Source organism: Heterodontus francisci, unplaced genomic scaffold (assembly GCF_036365525.1).
Source record: "Heterodontus francisci isolate sHetFra1 unplaced genomic scaffold, sHetFra1.hap1 HAP1_SCAFFOLD_522, whole genome shotgun sequence".
Taxonomy (NCBI): domain Eukaryota; kingdom Metazoa; phylum Chordata; class Chondrichthyes; order Heterodontiformes; family Heterodontidae; genus Heterodontus; species Heterodontus francisci.
Window position 1 is genome coordinate 671,864 of NW_027140189.1, and position 21,673 is coordinate 693,536.

Genomic DNA, 21,673 nt, shown 5'->3' on the forward strand with positions numbered 1-21,673 from the left:
CTCCTGCTCCTGTCTGGAAAGATCTAGATACACAGAAGTTGAATGAAACTGTGACTTTAACGGCCACTGACAGCTCCTTCCTCACCCTGCTGTGAGGCTCCAGGTCGTGTTACAGGAGGTGACACTGCTATGTGACCACATCCTTATTGAATCACAGCCACCTCACGCACTGCTCCTGGGTTAGGTGTAGGTAGGAAAAGCGCTCTTGAAAAACCCGGGGTGGGTAGGGCAAAGCCCCCTCCTCCTCCCTCTTTACAGAGCTTCCCCTCTCTGCAGCCTCTGCTCCATTTGTTGGTCATGTCATAGACCCAAAGACACTGTAAATATAGTCCCCATTCCTTGTCCAGATTTGGGTCACCAAATCTTCTGTCCTCCCTGAATGTCTGCTGCAGCTCACAACACAACCTCCAGAAAACCATCGACAGCACCTCCACTAAGATTACAATAGCAGAAGTAAGTCAAAAGCCCGTCACCGGTAAGCTGGATGCCTGGCCCTTTTAAATAACATTAGAGGGGATTCATTGTGATGCTAAATGTATGTTCAGCTGACATTGACTAACACAGGCGTTCGGTGGACATGCACAGACCAACTTTCAAAGAAGGACATCAAAGCTGCCGGAATGGCAGATTGACATCACTTTCAAATCCACCCTCAAAAGAACAACACATACAAGGTACAATTGAGCTAGAGCCCTGCCCAGCATGTGATATTGTGCAGGCCACAGTAGAAGTGGCCGGCTGTGAAGACCATGCTGACAGCACATAGATGATACGACTGGGCTGGAGCCCCGCTCAGCATGGGATATTGTGCAGACCGCACCGTAAGTGGCCGGCTGTGCGATTCACATCTCTTTATGGATCCCAATTCTGTACCGTCAGCAGCAGTCTTGCTGCAGAGTCTAAAATCGTGGCTCGGGACAGATGCGGAGGGAAATAAATTCACTTTACAAGGAGAAATGAAAAAAGATTGAAGTCGAAAGATTTGCAGGAATATGTGAAATGGACTGGGGAAAGTGAATAAATGGAGGGGGTGAGGCCATGGAGAGATTCAAACACAAGAATGAGAATATTAAAAATAAGGTGCTGCCAGACCCGGAGCCAATGTAGATCAGTGAGCACAGGGGTGATGGGTGATCGGGATTTGGTGTGAGTTAGGATACAGGCAGCAGAGTTCTGGATGGGCTGTGGTTTATGGAGGTTTATAACTGGGAGGGTGACCAAGATGGAATTGGAATAGTCAGCTGTGTATCTAACAGTGATGCAGATAAGGGTTTACGCAGTAGATGGGCTGAGGCAGTGGTGGCGAGGGGTGATATCACAGAGGTGGTATTAGGCAGGGTTGGTGATGAAAAGAATGTGAAGATGAACTTAGCTTAGGTTGAAATATAACACAGAAGTTGTAAAATGTCTGGTTGAGCCTCGGATATTGGGCAGGGTGGAGTATGTGCTTCCCAGATAGGGGATGGAGTTTGTGATGGAGACCAATGACACTGGCTTCAGTCTTTCCAAAATTTACATAACAGAACAGTATTTCAGTGAAACAGGGTTTACAGATCTCCTAGTCTGAAATAGAGACAGCAACAGCAGCAACGATGAGCGAGTATATGACAAGAACTGTAATACAGCTGACAATGGTTTATAGAGCTCATGGCTGAAGATATTCACCAGGAATACAACGGCAGCAAGAAGGGCAGAGTAAATTACAGGAGCAGTAATGCAGTTAAACATGGTTTAAAGAATTAATAGCTAGATAGAGAGACTTACCAGGGACACCAATAATAGCCAGGATGGGATAGTAAATGTATTGAATAATCTTCAGTGCGAGATAGATACGAGAGTTTAATGACATCCGATCATAATATGTAGAAAGAGAGTAAAGATCCGAGGATAAACTCCTGTCCATTGTTGTAACATTCCAATCTATTGTTCTCAGATTCTGACCCATTGTTGTAACATTCCAGTCTTTTGTTCTCAGATTCTAACCTATCCTCTCTCTATCTCTCTGGAGCAGTTGATCTCTGTAAGTGCCGGGGCTGATGTTCCCACTGACACTATGGAATAACACATTGAAAGAATCCCCTTATTAATAGGAGATGGAAAACGTCCAGTGACACAATTAGGGTCCATGGAGACTGACATTAATTACAGTCACGGAACAAACAGATTCAGTTAACCCTTTTCAATCCAACACTTTTGTACCACAATAAAGTTGAACATTTATCCAGTCTGGATGGGATGTATGAGGGTTGCTGAGGGAAGGAATGGGGGAAATAGCAGAGGCGCTGGCCAGAACCTTCCAATCCCCTTGGATATGGGCGTGATGACAGGTTTCCACAGGCTCACCACTCTCTGGGTGAAGAAACGTCTCCTCATCTCAGTCCTGAAAGTTTTACCCCATATCCTGTGGTTCAAGAGTGGTTCACCATCGGGAACATCCTTCCTGCATCTACCCTGTCAAGTCATGTTAGAATTTTATAGGTTTCGATGAGATCGCTCCTCACTCTTCTGAATTCCAGTGAATACAGTCCTAACCGACTCAATCTCTCCTCATACGGCAGTCCCGCCATCCCAGGAATCAGACTGGTAAAACTCTACTGCACTCCCTCTTGCAAGACCATCCTTCCTCAGATAAGGAGACCAAAACTGCACACAACATTCCAAATGCAGCCTCACCAAGGCCCTGTATATTGCAGCAAAACATCCCTGCTCCTGTGCTCGAATCCTGTCTCTATAAAGGTCATCATAACATTCGCCTTTTTCTACCGCCTGTTGCACCTGCATGCTTACCTTCAGTGACTGGTGTACCAGAACACCCAGGTCTCGCTGCATATTCCCCTCTCTCAGTTTATAGCCGTTCAGATAATAATCTGCCTTCCTGTTTTTGCTAGTAAAGTGGATAACCTCACATTTATCCACATTATACTGCATCTGCCATGCATTTGCCCACTCACTCAACTTGTCCAAATCACCCTGAAGCCTCTCTGCATCCTCCTCACAACTTACCCTCACACTCAATTTTGTATCATCTGCAAATTTGGAGATATTACATTTAGTTTCCTCATCTAAATCATTAACATATATATTGTGAACAGCTGGGGTCCTAGCACCGATCCCTGCGGTACCCCACTAGTCATTGCCTGCCATTCACAAAAAGCTCTGTATGTTCCAATGCTTTGTTTCCTGTCTGCCAACCAATTTTCTATCTATTGCAATACACTACCCCCAGTCTCGTGCACTTTAATTTTACATGCTAAACCCTTACGTGGAACTTTGTCGAGAGCCTTCTAAAAATGCAAATAAACCACACCCACTGGCTCCCTCTCATCAACTCTACTAGTTACATCCTGGAAGAATGCTAGTAGATTTATCAAGCATGATTTCCCTTTCATAAATCCATGCTGACTCTGTCCGATTCTACCACTATTCTCCAAGTGCTCTGCTGCAAAATATTTGATAATGGACTCCAGGATTTTCCCCACGACCGATGTCAGGCTGACTGGTCTACAATTTCCTGCTTTCTCTCTACCTCCCTTTTTTAATAGTTGGATAACATTAGCTACCTTCCAATCTGTAGGAACTGTTCCAGAGTCCATAGAATCTTGGAAGATGACCACCAATCCATCCATTATTTCTAGGGCCACTTCCTTAAGTACTCTGGGATGTAGATTACCAGGCCCTGGGGATTTATCGGCCTTCAATGCCATCAACTTCCCCAACACCATGTCTCTACTAATACTGATTTCTTTCAGTTCCTCTCTCTCACTAAACCCTGTATTCACCAACATTTCTGGTATGATATTTGTGTCCTCCTTTGTGAAGACAGAACTAAAGGATGCATTTAGTTGGTCAGCCGTTTCTTTGTTTCCCATAATAAATTTCCCTGTTTCTGACTGTAACGGACCTGTATTTGTCTTCGCCAATCTTTTCCGCTTCACATACCTATAGATTCGTTTGCAGTCAGTTTTTATGTTCCCCGCAAGCTTACTCTCGTACTCCATTTTCCCCTTCTTAATCAATCCCTTGGTGCTCCTTTGCTGAATTTTAAACTGCTCCCAATCCTCAGGTCTGTTGTTTTTTCCTGGCGAATTTATATGCCTCATCCTTGGATCTAATGCTATCTCGAACTTTCCTTGTAAGCCATGATTTGGCTACCTTTTCCGTTTTACTTTTGCGCCAGACAGGAGTAAACAATTGTTGCAGTTCATCAATGCGCTCTTTGAATGTTTGCCATTGCCTATCCAGGGTCATCTCTTTAAGTAACGTTTCCCAATGTATCATCGACAGCTCATGCCTCATACCTTCGTAGCTTACTTTATTAAGATTCACGACTCTAGTCTCAGAATCAACTAGGTCACTCTCCATCGTGATGAAGAATTCTATCATATTATGGTCGCTCATCCCCAAGGGATCTCGCACAACTAGATTGTCAATTATTCCTCTCTCATTACACAATAACCAGTCTAGGATGGCCTGTTCTTCAGTTGGTTCCTGAAAGAATTGGTCCTGAAAACCATCCCGCATATTCCCCAGGAATTCCTCCACAATGTATTGTGACCAATTTAATTTGCCCAATCTATATGCAGATTCAAGAAACCCATAATTACAGATGTTCCTTTATCGCATGCGTCTCTAATTTCCTGTTCAATGCCATTCGCAAATTCAGCACTACAGTCTGGGGGTCGATATACAACCCCCACTAACGTTTTCTACACCTTAGTGTTTCTCAGCTCGACCCATACATATTCGAGAACATCAGAGCTAATATCCTGCCTCACTATTGCGTTAATTTCCTCTTTAACCAGCAATGCAACTCCACCGGGGGGTGGAAATATGCCGTTTTACTGATGTTGAGAAAATTCGGTAGGAAGCTCATCTCAAGGGATCTCAAGGTTAGCTATGTAAACAAGTTTGTGAACCGTTTTACTTAGTCTCAAACATTTACAAAGGAGAGGGATGGAGTGTGTAACTAGGAAATGTTTGGAACAGAGACAGAAAACAGTGGCTTCAATCTTCTCAATATTTAATTGACATTGCAGATGTGTGAGGTAATACATTCTGAAAGGATGAATGAAGAGGGACAATACAAGTTAAATGGCACAACTATAAAGGTGGTGAAATAACAGAGACACCTGGGGTGTTTGTACACAAATCTTTGAAGGTGGCAGGAAAGGTTAACTGGACAGTTAATAAATATATGGGATCCTTGGGTTTATAAATAGAGGCAAAAAGAACAAAAGCAAGGACATTATGTGAAACATATATAAAATACTAGTTCAGCTGCACCTGGAATCTTGTGTCGAATACTGGGAACCACACTTTAGGAAGGACATGAAGCCTTCAGAGAGGGCACAGAACTGTTTTACTAGAATTTGTCCAGGCATGAGGGATTACAGTTATGTAGCTGGGGTTGTTCTGCTTAGAGCAGAGAACTTTCAGAGGAGATTTGATTGAGGTGTTTAACATTCGAAGGATTTAGATAAATTAAATAAAGAGAAACTATTTCCAATGTCCAAGAGACACAGATTTCAGGCATTTGGTAAAAGAAGCAGACATGAGGATTTTTGTTTCTGAGTGGTTTGGATTTGGAATGCACTGTCTGATAGGCTGATGGATACAGATTCAATAGTAGATCTCAAAAGGGAATTGGATAGATATCTGAAGGAGAAAAAAATGCAAGGATATAGTGAAAAAGCCTGGGAGTGGGACTAACTGGATTTCTCTTTGAAAGGAGCAGCACAGACATGATGGGCCGAATGACCTCATTCAGTTTGTGCCATTCTATTATTTCTCCTGCCTGTACTTTCACAATATCCCTATCCTTTCCACAGGCGTTTGAGAAAGTACCACATAACAACCGTGTTACCGAATTAGAAACACATGGGATTAAAGGGTTAATGTCAGCCGTGGCTCAGTTTGTAGCTCTCTCCCCTTTCAGTCACCAGCTTCCAGGATCAAGTGTCACTGCAGGACTTGATCACAAGAATCAATGCTGACATTGCAGTGCAGTACTGAGGGAGTGTTGCACTGTCAGAGGTGCAGTCTATCGAATGAAACTTTAAACCAAGTTGCAGTCTGCCCTCTCAGGTGGATGTTAAAGATCCCATCGCACTATGCAGAAGCAGTGCAGGGGAATTATTCCCGGTGTCCTTGTCAATATTTATCCTTCAATCAACATCACAAAAACAGATCTGATCATCATCACATTGCTGCTTGTGGGAGCTTGCTGTGCAGAAATTGTCTGCCTGTTTCCTACATTACAGGAATGACTTCGCTTTAAGAAGTATTCATTGGTTGTAAATCACTTTGGAACATGCACTGGTCATGAAAGGCGTTTCAGAAATGGAAGTCTGTTCTTTTATTTTCAATGTCAGCATGCGGGAAATTAGCGCAGTGACAGAAAGTAGGGAGTAGTGAAGAATGGTTATTCTTCAGTCTAGAGGGAAGTAGTCAATGAGGTCCCCAGGGTCACTGTTGGGATCACTGTTGTTGTATGTTAATGCAATGGGCTTGTGTACAGTGGGGATAATGTCAAAGTTTTCGGATGGCAGGAAAGTCAGAAATGTTAATAAACAGTGAGAAGGATAGTAGCAGACTTCAGGATGATGGAGACTGACTGGTGAAATGGGCAGGAACATGGCAGATGTAATTTAACACAGTGAAGTATGAAGCGAGACATTTGGGTAAGAAGTGTAAGGGAAGGCAACAGAAACAAATGGGTATTGTTTAAATGAGGAGACAGGAACAGAGAGACTTGGTGTGTATTCAGACAGATCTTTGAAGGCCGCACGAAAGGTTGACAAGTTTATGTCTGATATAACGGACATCAGGTAGAAAATACTATTGAGAAGCAGGCTGAATACAGAAGGTCCAGAGGGGAAGAGAAAAAGCAAATAAGAGAATCAAAGAGAGAGCAGGAAAAGAGACGAGCATTGAAGGAAATCCCAAAGTTTTCTATTGGCATCTAAATAGTAAAAGGGTAGTAAAAGGAACAATGGGGCCGACTCAGGACCATAAAGGGGATTTGCACATGGAGGCAGAGGATATCGCTGAGGTAATAAATGAATAATTTCCACCTGTCTTTACCAAGGAAGAAGATATGGAATCCTTTCCTTTATTAGCCGAGGTATAGAATATACGGCCAGGGAGGTTATGCTAGAATTCTATAACTCATTGGTTAGCACACAACTTGAGTACTGTGTGCAGTTCTGCTCACCGCTTTACAGAAAAGATGTAATTGCACCCGAGAGGGTGCAGAGGAGATTTATGAGGATGTGGCGAGGACTGGAAAAATGCAGCTATGAGGAAAGATTGGACAGGCTGGGACTGTTCTCCTTGAAATAGAGAAGGCTGAGGGTAAATCTGATTGAAATGTACAAAACTGAGAGGGGCCTGGGTGGAGTGGAGCTGAAGGGTCCATTCACCTTAGCAAAGAGGTCAGTGACGAGGGGGCATGGACTTAAAGTGATTGGTAGAAAGATTAAAAGGGAGCTGCGGATTTTATTTTTCACCCAGCGGGTGGTCAGAGTCTGGAACTCACTGTCCGAAATGGTCGTTGAGGCAGAAACCAACAACTCATTCAAAAGGTGTCTGGATATGCACCTCAAGTGCTGTAATCTATCAAATGCTGGAATATAGGATCAGAATGGATGGATCGTTTTTTGGACAGCATAGACACGATGGGCCAAGTGGCCTCTCTCTGTGCCATAAACTGTCTATGATTCCAAGATGCAACCCAGGCAATGTTGAAAGAGGAGGTAAGTCAGACACTAGTGGGGTTTAAAATTGATAAAGAGGAAGTATTAGATAGGCTGTCTGGACTTAAATTGAATAAAGCACCAGGAAAAGATGAGATGCATCCAAGGATACTGAGGGAAGTGAGGGTGGAAATCGCAGAGGCACTGGCCATAATTTTTCCGTCTTCCTTAGACTTGAGGGTGATGCAAGAGGACTGGAGAATTGTAAACGTTACACCCTTGTTCAAAAAGGGTGTAAAGATAAGGCCAGCAACTACAGGCCTGTCAGTTAAACTTCGGTGGTGGGAAAACTTCTAGAAATAAATAATCTTGGACAAAGCAAATAGTCACATGGACAAATGCGAGTTAATTAAACAAGCCAGCATGGATTTCTTGAGAGAACATCATGTTTAACTAATTTGCTGGAGATGTTTGAGGTGGTATCAGAGAAAGTTGATGAGAGCAATTCTGTTGATGTGGTGTACATTGACTTTCATATAACGGTCTATTCAGTTTCAAATGAACCTGCCTCCACCATTCTCAAGCAGTGCATTCCAGACATTCGAACTATTCCCTGCATGCAAAAACCTTTTGATACAAAGCCGCACAACAGACCTGTGAGCAAACTTGTAGCTCATAGCATAAAAGGGACGGTAGCAACATGGATACGAAATTAGCTGAGTGACAGGAAACAAACATTAATGATTAATGCAACAAAAACAAGAAATGCTGGAGTCACTCAGCAGGTCTGGCAGCATCTGTGGAAAGAGAAGCAGAGTTAACGTTTCGGGTCAGTGACCCTTCTTCGGAACTAATTAATGGATGCTTTACAGGCTGGAGGAAGGTTTGTTGTGGAGTTCCCCAGACATCCTTGCTTTTCCTGATATATATTAAGGACCTAAACCTGGGTATGCAGGCACAATTTCAAAGTTTGCAGCTGATACGGAAGTTGGAAGAATTGTGAACTGTGGGGAGGATAGTGTAGAACTTCAAAAGTACACACACAAGTTGGTGGAATGGGCAGGCAGGTGGCAGATGAATTTCAATACAGAGAAATGTGAAGTGATTCATGTTGATAGGAAGAACATGGGGAGACAATATACAATAAAAGGTACAATTCTATAGGGTGTGCAGGAGCACACCTGTGTGTATATGTGCAGAAGTCATCGAAGGCGGCAGGACAGGTTGAGAAAGTGTTTAATAAAGCATGCAGTATCCTGGGCTTTATTAATAGGGGCATAGAGTACAAGAGCAAGCAAGTTATGTTGAACTTATATAAGACACTATTTCAGCCTCAGCTGTGGCATTGCGTCCAGTTCTGGGTGCCACACTTGAGGAAAGACGTGAGGGCATTGGAGAGTGTGCAGAAAATATTCACGTGAATGATTCCCGGGATGAGGATTTTCAGTTATGAAGATAGGCTGGAGAAGTTAGGACTGTTTTCCTCGGAGAAGGCTGAGAGGTGCTTTATTAGAGGTTTCAAAATTCATGAGGTGTCTGGACAGAGTAGATAGAGAGAAACAGTTCCCACTCGTGAAAGGATCGAGAACGAAAGGGCACAGATTTAAAGTCATGGGTAAAAGAAGCAAAGACGACCTGAGGAAAATATTTTTTCACACAGTGAGTGGTTAGAGTCTGGAATGCACTGCCTGAGAGTATGGTGGAGGCAGGTTCAATTGAAGCTGAATAGACTGTTATGTGAGAAGGAAGAATGTGCAGGGTTGCAGGGAGAATGCAGGGAACGGCATTCCGTGAATTGGTCATTCGGAAAGCCAGGGCAGACACGAAAGGCTGAATTGGTCCTTCTGTGCTGTAATAATTCTCTGATGTTTTTATTACAGGATGATGACCAAGGTGACACTGTGATGGGGCGTCTCAGATGGGTGCAATGGTGGAGAATGGGGGATCCATGGTGGGAAAGGGAAGTTGGCTTATGGGAACTGGAATCGTAGCAGGGTCTATCCGACAGCCTGTCCGGGTCGAAGGCATCGAGGAAATATCTTCCCTCCCACCACCTCCTGAGGTGGCCTCCGGATTCCTGCTGCCAATGCCTGTGTCCACATGCTGCTGATGAAATGAAGCGTGCAGCAGAACACCATGAGCTCAGACACCTTCTCCAATGTGTACTGGAGGGCTCTCCCCGAGCGGTTCAGACATCGGAAGCATTGCTTCATCACACCGATGGTCTGTTCCACCATGTTCCTGGTGACTCCATTGCTCACATAACACACGTTAATTGCGTAACTAAAAGTTGACGGTGGGAGGTGGTTTGGGGGTGTCGAAACATGAGCTGTGTCTAGAGGGGGTTCATTTGTCTCCAAGGAGCCACATTCTGGTTCTGCATGGAGCCCCGAAGTGTTGGGACCGGCTGACTGCTTCAGAATGAATGTATGGTGTCTGCTGCCAGGATAGTGGACATTCACCAGCATGATGTACTGGGCATGCTCACACACCAACTGTACATTAATGGAGTGAGAGTTCTTCCAGTTCCTGTACCTCAACCCATTGACATGGGGGCCCGGCAGAGCCACCGACACCATCAGGAATCCCGCTATCCTGACAAAGCCACGGGATCTCTCATCCTGCTTTTCCCTGCAGAGGGAGAAATTGATGACATAGATGGTCACACTCACTTCCCAGAATTATCAATGGACAACACACAGGCCTCGCAACTACTGGCCAGTTAGTTTAACATCAGTGGTGAGTAAGGTTTTAGAAACAATAATCAGGGCAAAAGGACAACACACACTTGGAGAGATTGAGTTAATTAAGGATTGTCAGCACGGATTTCTAAAAGGCAGATCATGCATGATGAACTAATTGAATTTATTCGGAAAATGAGAGAAGGTTGATGAAGGGAATGTGGTGGATGTTGTCTACGTGGATTTTATGAAATTATTTGATGATAAACAACACAGAAGCTTGGTTGATAAAATTGAAGCTCATGGAATAGCATCCAATTGGAAAAAAATTGTCCAGAGGACAAGAAAAAGAGAAATGTGTTAAATGGTTGTTTTTCAGACCGGGGGATGGTCGACAGTGATGTTCCCCAAGGGTCAGTGCTTAGGACCACTGTTTTTCTTTTGCTATATATAAATGGCATGGCTCTTGGAATACAGAGTAGAATTTCAAAAATTTCCGATGATACCAATCTTGGAGGTGTGGTAAACAGTGAGGATGTTACAAACCACATGTAGAAGGATATAGATAGGCGAGCAGAATGGACAGAGAAGTGGCAGGTGGAATTTCATGCAGAGGAGTGTGAGGTGATGTATTTTGTCAGAAGGAATAGGAAGGTAATATAGACTTAATGACACAGTTCTCAAGATTGTGCAGGGACAGAGGGACCTGGGGCAGCATATGCATTGATCTTTGAAGTTGGCAGGACATATTAGGAGCGTGTTTAGAGAAGCATATCAGATCTTGGGCTTCATCATTCGAGACAATGACTTCAAAAGGATACTGGATGGACACCCGAAGGAAATGAACTTGCAGGGATACGGGGACTGACTGGGAGAATGGGACTGACTGGATTGCTCCACAGGGAGAGGGCACCGAGAAGCCCCTGCACCTCCGTCGTTCCAGTGAAAACAATCCGAGTTTTTCCAACCTCTCCTCATAGCTAATGCCCTCCAGACCAGGCAACATCCTGGTAAACCTCCTCTGCACCCTCTCCAAAGCCTCCACATCCTTCTGGTAGTGTGGCGACCAGAATTGCATGCAATATTCCAAGTGTGGCCTAACTAAGGTTCTGTACAGCTGCAACATGACTTGCCAATTTTTATACTCTACGCCCCGGCCCACGAAGATAAGCATGCCGTATGCCTTCTTGACTACCTTATCCACCTGTGTTGCCACTTTCAGTGACCTGTGGACCTGTACGCCCAGATCTCTCTGCCTGTCAATACTCCTAAGGGTTCTGCCATTAACTGTATACCTCCCACCTGCAATCGACCTTCCAAAATGCATTACCTCACATTTTTCTGGATTAAACTCCATCTGCCATTTCTCCACCCAAGTCTCCACCTGACCTATATCCTGCTGTATCCTCTGACAATCCTCATCATTATCCGCAACTCCACCAACCTTTGTTTCGTTCGCAAACTTACTAATCAGAGCAGCTACATTTTCCTCCAAATCATTTATATATACTACAAACAGCAAAGGTCCCATGAGTGATCCCTGCGGAACACCACTAATCACATCCCGCCATTCAGAAAAACGCCCATCCACTGTTACCCTCTGTCTTCTATGACGGAGCCAGTTCTGTATCCAACTTGCCAGCTCACCTCTGATCCTGTTTGACTTCACCTTTTGTACCAGTCTGCCATGCGGGACCTTGTCAAAGGCTTTAGTAAAGTCCATATAAACAACATCCACTGCCCTTTCTTCATCAATCATCTTCGTCAATTCCTCAAAAAACTCAATCAAATTAGTAAGACACGAGCTCCCCTTCACAAAACCATGCTGCTTCTCGCTAATGAGTTCGTTTGTTTCCAAATGGGAGTAAATCCTGTACGGAAGAATCCTCTCTAATAGTTTCCCTACCACTGGCATAAGGTTCACCAGCCTATAATTTCCTGGATTATCATTGCCACCCTTCTTAAACAAAGGAACAACATTGGCTATTCTCCAGTCCTCTGGGACCTCACCTGTAGCCAATGAGGATGCAAAGATTTCTGTCAAGGCGCCAGCAATTTCTTCCCTTGCCTCCCTCAGTATTCTAGGGTAGATCCCATCAGGCCCTGGAGACTTATCTACCTTAATGCTTTGCAAGACACCCAACACCTCCTCCTTATTGATAATGAAATGACTGAGACTATCTGTACTCCCTTCTCTAGGCTTACCATCCACCAAGTCCTTCTCTTTGGTGAATACTGATGCAAAGTACGCATTGAGCACCTCGCCCACTTCCTCTGGCTCCACACATGGATTCCCATCTCTGTCCTTGAGTGGGCCAACCCTTTCCCTGGTTACACTCTTGCTCTTGATATATGTATAAAAATCCTTGGGATTTTCCTTAATCCTGTTTGCCAATGACTTTTCATGACCCCTTTCAGCCCTCCTAACTCCTTGCTTAAGTGTCTTTATATTCCTCAAGTGCTTCGTCTGTTCCTAGCCTTTCAGCCCTTACAAATGCTTCCTTTTTCTTTTTGACTAGGCTCACAATATCCCGTGTTATCCAAGCTTCCCGAAACTTGCCAAACTTGTCTTTCTTCCAGAACATGCCGGTCCTCGATTCTAATCAGCTGACGTTTGAAAGACTCCCACATGTCAGATGTTGATTTACCCTCAAACATCCGCCCCCAATCTAAATTCTTCAGTTCCTGCCTAATATTGTTGTAATTAGCCTTCCCCTAATTTAGCACCTTCACCCGAGGACTACTCTTATCCTTATCCACAAGTACGTTAAAACTTATGGAATTATGGTTACTGTTCCCGAAATGCTCCCCCACGGCAACTTCGACCACCTTGCCGGGCTCATTCCACAATACCAGGTCCAGAATGGCCCCATCCCTAGTTGGACTATCTACATACTGTTTCAAGAAGCCCGCCTGGATGCTCCTCAGAAATTCTGCCCCATCCAAGCCGCACAAAGCGAATCCCAGTAAATATAGGGGAAGTTATAATCACCCACCACTACAACCCTGTTACCTTTCCATCTTTCCAAAATCTGTCTACATATCTGCTCCTCTCCCTCCCGCTGGCTGTTGGGAGGCCTGTAGTAAACCCCCAAGTTCCTATTCCTGAGCACCACCCATATTGCCTCGCTGCATGACCCATCTGAGGTGTCCTCCCGCAGTACAACTGTGATATTCTCCTTAAACAGTAATGCAGCTCCCCCACCCCTTTTACATTCCCCTCTATCCCGCCTGAAGCTTCTAAAGCCTGCAACATTTAGCTGCCAATCCTGCCCTTCCCTCAACCAAGTCTCTGTAATAGCAACAACATCATATTTCCAAGTACTAATCCAAGTTCTAAGTTCATCTGCCTTACCTGTTATACTTCTCACATTGAAACAAATGCACTTCAGACCACCAGTCCCGCTGTACTCAACAACATCTCAGTTCCTGCTCTTCCTCTTCGTCCTACTGGCCTTATTTACTATGTCCTCCTCATTTATTTCACTAGCTGTCCTCCTGCTCTGGTTCCCACCCCCCTGCCACAGTAGTTTAAACCCTTCCGAGTGACGCTAGCAAACCTTGCAGCCAGGATATCAGTGCAATTCCAGTTTATATGCAAACCGTCCTTCTTGTACAGGTCCCATCTGTCCCTGAAGAGAGCCCAATGGTCCAGATATCTGAAACCGTGCCTCCTAAACCAGCTGCTCAGCCACGTGTTTCGCTGCACTATCTTCCTATTTCTAGCCTCACTGGCACGTGGCACAGGGAGGAATCCAGCGATTACAAACCTCGATGTCTTGTTTTGTAACTTACTCCCTAACTTCCTAAACTACCCCTGCAGGACCTCATCACTCTTCCTACCTATGTCATTGCTACAGATGTGTACCACAACCTCTGGCTGTTCACCCTCCCCCTTCAGAATGCCTCCTATCCGTTCAGAGACATCCTTGACCCTGGCACCAGGGAGGTAACATACCATCCTGGAGTCTCGTTCACGCCCACAGAAGGGCATATCTGTGCCCCTGACTATAAAGTCCCCTATAACTATTGCTCTTCTGCGCTTTGTCCCTCCCTGCTGAGCAACAGTGCCAGCCGTGGTGCAACTGCTCTGGCTGCTGCTGTTTTCCCCTGATAGGCCATACCTCGTGCAGAGTTGGGTCACCAAATCCTCTGTCCTCCATGAATGTCTGCAGCAGCTCACAACACAACCTCCAACAAACCATCCACAGCACCTCCACTAACTTTACAATAATAGAAGTAAGTCAAAAGCCCCTCACCTGTAAGTTGGATGCCTGGTCCTTTTAAATAATACTAGATATTATGTTATGCATAATCCTCATGCTGCTGAATATATGTTCAGCTGAGAGTGACTAACACAAGCAGTCAGTGGACATGCACAGACCAAGTTTCAAAGACGTACATCAATACTGCCGGTATGGTACATTGACATCACATTTAAATCCATCCTCAGCTCAACAACACATACATGTTACGATTGAACTAGAGCCCTGCCCAGCTTGGGGCACTGTGCAGGCCGCAGTGGAAGTGCCTGGCTGAGCAGCTCACATCTCTCTATGGATCCCAGCTTCTGTACCGTCAGCACCAGTAGTGCTATAGAGTCTAAATAGTGGCTCGGGACAGATACAGAGGGAAAGGAATTCACTTTAAAAGGAGAAATGGGAAAAGATTGAAGTCAAAACATTTTCAGGAATATGAGAATGGGCAGGAGAATGGGACTAATTGGAGGGGTGAGGCCATGGAGGGATTCAAACACAAGGATGAGAATGTTAAAATTAAGGTGCTGCCAGACCAGGAGCCAATGTAGATCAGTGAGCACAGGGGTGATGGGTGATCGGGATTTGGTGTGAGTTAGGATACAGGCAGCAGAGATCGGGATGGGCTGTGGTTTATGGAGGTTTATAACTGGGAGGGTGACCAGGATAGAATTGGAATAGTCAAGTGTGGATTCAACAAAGGTATAGGTGAGGGTTTATGCAGCAGATTGGCTGAGACAGAGGTGGAGATGGGGGATATGACAGAGGTGGTCATAGACAGGGTTGGTAATGGAGAGAATATGGAGATGGACTCAGCTCAGGTTTAAATAGAACACACCGATTGTAAACAGTCTGGTTCAGCCTCAGTATTGGGCAGGGTGGTGTATTTGTCTCACAGATAGGGGATGGAGTTTGTGATGGAGACCAATGACACTGGCTTCAGTCTTCCCAAAATTTACATAACAGAACAGTATTTCAGTAAAACAGGGTTTACAGATCTCCTAGACGGAAATAGAGACAGCAAGGGCAGCAAAGATGAGAGATTAAATGACAAGAACTGTAATACAGTTGGCAATGGTTTATAGAGCTAATAGCTGGACATATTCACCAGGAATACAACGGCAACAAAAAGGGCAGAGCAAATTACAGGAGCAGTAATGCTGTTAAACTTGGTTTATAGAATTAATAGCTAGATAGAGAGACTTACCAGGGACACCAATAATAGCCAGGATGGGATAGTAAATGTATTGAATAATCTTCAGTGAGAGATAGATACGGAAGTTTAATGAGTACCAATCATAATATGTAGAAAGGTAGTAAAGTTCCGAGGATAAACTCCTGTCCATTGTTGTAACATTCCAATCTATTGTTCTCAGATTCTGACCCATTGTTGTAACATTCCAATCTATTGTTCTCAGATTCTGACCCATTGTTGTAACATTCCAATCTATTATTCTCAGATTCTGACCAAGTGCTGCAACATTCCAGTCATTTGTTCTCAGATTCTGATCTATCCTTTCTCTCTCTCTGGAGCCACTGATCTCTGTTGTGCCGGGGCTGATGTTCCGGCTGAAACGATGGGATAACACATGGAAGCCCCTTATTAATAGAAGATGGAAAACTTCCAATGACACAATTAGGGTCCATGGAGACTGACATTAATTACAGTCACTGAACAAACAGATTCAGTTAACCCTTTTCAATCCAATACTTTTTGTCCCACAATAAAGTAGATAATTTACCCAGTCTGGATGGGATGTATGAGGGTTGCTGAGGGATGGAATGGTGGAAGTAGCAGAGGCACTGGCCAGCATATTCCAATCCCTCTTGGATATGGGAGTGATGACGTAATTTCACTAGCTCACCACTCTCTGGGTGAAGAAATTTCTCCTCATTTCAGTCCTGAAAAGTTTACCCCGTATCCTTAGACTATGACCCCTGGTTCTGGACTCCCCCACCATCGGGAACATCCTTCCTGCAACTACCCTGTCAAATCCTGTTAGAATGTTATCGGTTTCTATGAGATCCCTCTTCACTCTTCTGAACTCCAGCGAATATAATCCTAACTCTCCTCATACGTGAGTCCCGCCATCCCAGGAATCACTCTGATAAACCTTTGTTGCACTCTCTCTATAGCAAGAACATCCTTTCTCAGAGAAGGAAAACAAAACTGCACACAATATTCCAAGTGCGGCCTCACCAAGGCCCAGTATAAGTGCAGCAAAACATCCCTGCTCCTGTACTCGAATTCTGTCTCTATGAAGGCCAACAGAACATTCACCTTTTTCTACCACCTGTTGCACATGCATGCTTACCTTCAGTGACTGGTGTACGAGAACACCCATGTATCGCTGCATATTTCCCTCTCTCAGTGTGTAGCTGTTCAGATAATAAGCTGCCTTCCTGTTTTTGCTACCAAAGTGGATAACCTCACATTTATTCACATTATACTGCATCTGCCATGCAATAGCCCACTCACTCAACTTGTCCGAATCACCCTGAAGCCTCTCTGCATTCTCCTCACAACTCACCCTCCCACCCAGTTTTGTGTCTTCTGAAAATTTGGAGATATTACATTTAGTTCCCTCATCTAAATCATTAATATGGAGTGTGAATAGTTGGGGTCCTAGCACCGATCCCTCTGGTACCCCACTAATCACTGCCTGCCATTTGGAAAAAGATCCGTTTATCCCGACACTTTTTTTCCATCTGCCAACCAATTTTCTATCTATCGCAATACACTACCACTAATCCCATGCGCTTTAATTTTACTCACTAATCTCTTATGTGGGACTTTGTCGAAAGCCTTCTGAAAGTCCAAATAAACCACATTCTCTGGCTCCCCATCATCAACTCTATTAGTTACATATTCGAAGAATTCTAATAGATTTATCAAGCATGATTTCCCTTTCGTAAATCCATGCTGACTCTATCCGATTCTAACACTGTTCTCCAAGTGCTCTGCCATAAAAGCTTTGATAATGGACTCCAGAATTTTCCCCACTACCGACGTCAGGCTGACTTGTCTAGAATGCCCTGCTTTATTTCTACCTCCCTTTTTAAATGGTGGAATTACATTAGCTGCCCTCCAATCAGCTGGAACTGTTCCAAAGTCTATAGAATCTTGAAAGATGACCACCAATGCATCCACTATTTCTAGGGTCACTTCCTTAAGTAATCTGGGATGTAGATTATCAGGCCCTGAGGATTTATCGGCCTTCAATCCCATCAACTTCCCCAACACAATTTCTCTACTAATACTGATTTCCTTCGGTTCCTTCCTCTCACTAAACCCTGTGTTCCCCAACATTTCTGGTAAGATATTTGTGCCATCCTTTGTGAAGACAGAATCAAAGTATGCATTTAGTTGGTTCGCCATTTCTTTGTTTCCCATAATAAATTCCCATGTTTCTAACTGTAAGGACCTACATTTGTCTTAACCAATCCTTTCCTCTTCACATACCTACAGAAACCTTTACAGTCAGGTTGTATGTTCCCCGCAAGCTTACCCATGTACTTTATTTTCCCCTGATTAATCAACCCCTTGGTCCTCCTTTGCTGAATTCTAAACTGCTCCCAATCCTCAGGTCTGTTGTTCCTTTCTGTCGAATGTATCTGCCTCTTCCGTGAATCTAATACTATCTCTAATTTTCCTTCTAAGCCATGGTTTGGCTACCTTTCCCATTTTACTTTTGCGCCAGACAGGAGTAAACAATTGTTGCAGTTCATCAATGCACTGTTTGAATATTGCCATTGCCTTTCCACCATCATCCCTTTAAGTAACGTTTCCCAATCCATCATAGCCAACTCGTGCCTCATACCTTCATACTTTTCTTTATTAAGATTCACGACCCTAGTCTCAGAATCAACTACTTCACTCTCCATCTTGGAGTCATAGATTCGTACAGCATAGAAACAGGCCCTTCGGCCCACTGCGTCCATGCCGACCATAATGCCGATCTATACTGGTTCCACGTGCCTGCATTAATTCCATATCCGTCTATGCTTTGCTCATTCAAATACCTGTCCAGATGACTCTTAAATGTGGCTACTGTTCCTGCCTCCACCACCTCCTCTGGCAGCTCATTCCAGATACGCAATATTCTTTGTGTGAAAAAAAATACCCTTTTAATCCCCTTTAAACCTCCACCCTTTCATCTGAAATCTATGCCCTCTAGTTTTAGTCACCCCTACCATGGGAAACTGACTCTGGCTAACTGCTCTGTCTATGCCTCTCCTAATTTTATATACCTCCATCATGTCCCCTCTCAGCCGTCTTTGCTCCAGGGGAAACAGACCCAGCCTATCCAATCTCTCTTTATAACTCAAGCCCTCCAAACCAGGCAACATCCTTATGAATCTTTTCTGCACCCTCTCTAGCTTAATCACATCTTTCCTGTCGTGCTGCGACCAGAACTGCACACTGTACTCCAAATGCGGAATAACCAATGTTATGTACAACTGTAACATGACGTCCCAACTCTTGTACTCCATGTCGCATTTGATGAAGACAAGCATGCCATACACCTTCTTCTCCACCCAGTCTACCTGTGTTGCCACATTCAGGGAACTATGCACTTGCACCCCAAGGTCTCTCTGCTCAACAACACTCCCCAGGCCCTGTCGTTCACTGTATATGTACTGCACTGGTTTAACTTCCCAAAATGCATCACTTCGCACTTGGCTGCATTAAATTCCATTTGCCAATCCCTTGCCCACTTTCCAAGTTTATCTATATCCTGTTGTAACCTTAGACAACCTTCTTCACTTTCTACTATCCCATCAATTTTTGTATCATCTGCAAACTTACCAATCATGACCCCTACATTCATATCCAAGTCATTAATATATATGACAAACAAGAGAGGACCCAGAAATGATCCCTGTGGCACACCACTGGTCACCAGCCTCCAATCTGAAAAACAACCCCCCACTACCATCCGATCACCAAGCCAATTTTGTATCCAATTGGCTAGCACATCCTGGATCCCATGTGTTTGAACCTTCTGGACCAGCCGACCATGCGGGACCTTGTCAAAGGCCTTGCTAAAGTCCATGTAGACAACGTCCTTCGCCCTGCCCCCGTCAATCCTCTTGGTCACCACCTCAAAAAACTCAATCAAATTCCTGAGACATGATTCCCATGCACAAAGCCATGCTGACTATCCCTAATCAGACGTTGCCTTTCCAGATGCATATAAATCCTGTCTGTCAGAATCCCTTCCAGTAACTTTCCCACCACTGATGTAAGGCTCACCGGCCTGTTGTTCCCTGGCTTATCACTGCTGCCCTTATTAAATAAAGGCACAACATTAGCTATCCTCCAGTCTTCCGGTACCTCACCCATGGCTAACGATAATGCAAAAATCTCTGCTCGGGCTCCAGGAATATCCTCCCTTTCTTCCCATAGCATCCTAGGATACACCTGGTCAGGCCCTGGGGATTTATCTACCTTAATGCGCTTCAAAACCTCCAACACCGCCTCCTTTGTAATGTTGATATGCTCCAGGATATCACTGTTCCCTCCGTTGAACTCACTCGCTTCCATGTTGTCTCCATGGTAAATCAAGACGAGAAGTATTCATTTAAGACCTCGCCCATTTCCCGTGGCTGCACACGTAGATTACCACACTGATCCTTAAGGGGACCGACTCTCTCCCTAGCTACCCTTTTACTCTTAATATACTTAAAGAATATTTTAGGATTCTCCATTATCTTATCTGCCAGGGAAATCTCATGGCCCCTTTTCTCCCTCCTAATTTCTTTCTTGAGTGCACTCCTACATCCACTCTATTCCTGGAGGGACTCATTTGATCCCCGCTGCCTATACCTGACATATGCCTCCTTCTTTGTCCTGACCACACCCTCAACATCCCTCATCAACCAAGGTTCCCTAAACTTGCCATCCTTGCCCTTCCATCTAACAGGAATATGCCAGCCCATAACTCTTCCTATCTCTCTTTTAAAAGCCACCCACTTGCCAGACGTCCCTTTACCTGTACACAGCCCCTTTCATTCAACTTTTGAGAGTTCCTGTCTGATGCCATCAAAATTAACCTTCCTCCAATTTAGGACTTCAACCTGAGGACCAGTCCTATCCTCATCCATAACTATCTTGAAGCTAATAGAGTTATGGTCACTGGTTCCAAAGTGCTCCCTCACTAACACATCATCCGCCTGCCCATCCTCATTTCCAAAGAGGAGGTCGAGTGTAGCCTTTTCTCTCGTAGGGCCATCCACATACTGTTTCATAAAACTATCCTGGGCACACTTAACAAATTCTTGCCCATCTGATCCCTTGGCACCAAGGCAGTCCCAGTCAATATTAGGAATGTTAAAATCACTTACTATTACAACCTTATAATTCCTACACCTATCTGTGATTTCCCTACATGTATGCTCCTCCAATTCCCTCTGACTATTGGGGGGCCTACAGTATAATCCCATCAAAGAGATCACCTCTTGCTTATTTCTGAGCTCCACTCATATGGCCTCACTGGACGTTCCCCGCAGGATATCCTCTCTAACTACTGCCGTGATGTACTCCCTAATCAATTGTGCAACTCCCCATCCTCTCTTCCCTCCAACTGAAGCATCGGTACCCCATAACATTGAGCCGCCAGTCTTGCCTATCCCTCAACCACGTTTCTGTAATAGCTATAATATCACAATCCCATGTACTGATCCATGCTCTGAGTTCATCTGCCTTACCTGTAAGGCGTCTTGCATTAAAGTAGTTTAGTTTAGAGATACAGCACTGAAACAGGCCCTTCGACCCACCGAGTCTGTGCCGACCATCAACCACCCATTCATACTAATCCTACACTAATCCCATATTCCTATCACATCCCCACCTGTCCCAATATATTTCCCTACCACCTACCTATACTAGGGGCAATTTATAATGGCCAATTAACCTATCAACCTGCAAGTCTTTGGCATGTGGGAGGAAACCGGAGCACCCGGAGGAAACCCACGCAGACACAACTCCGCACAGGCAGTACCCAGAATCGAACCCGGGTCCCTGGAGCTGTGAGGCTGC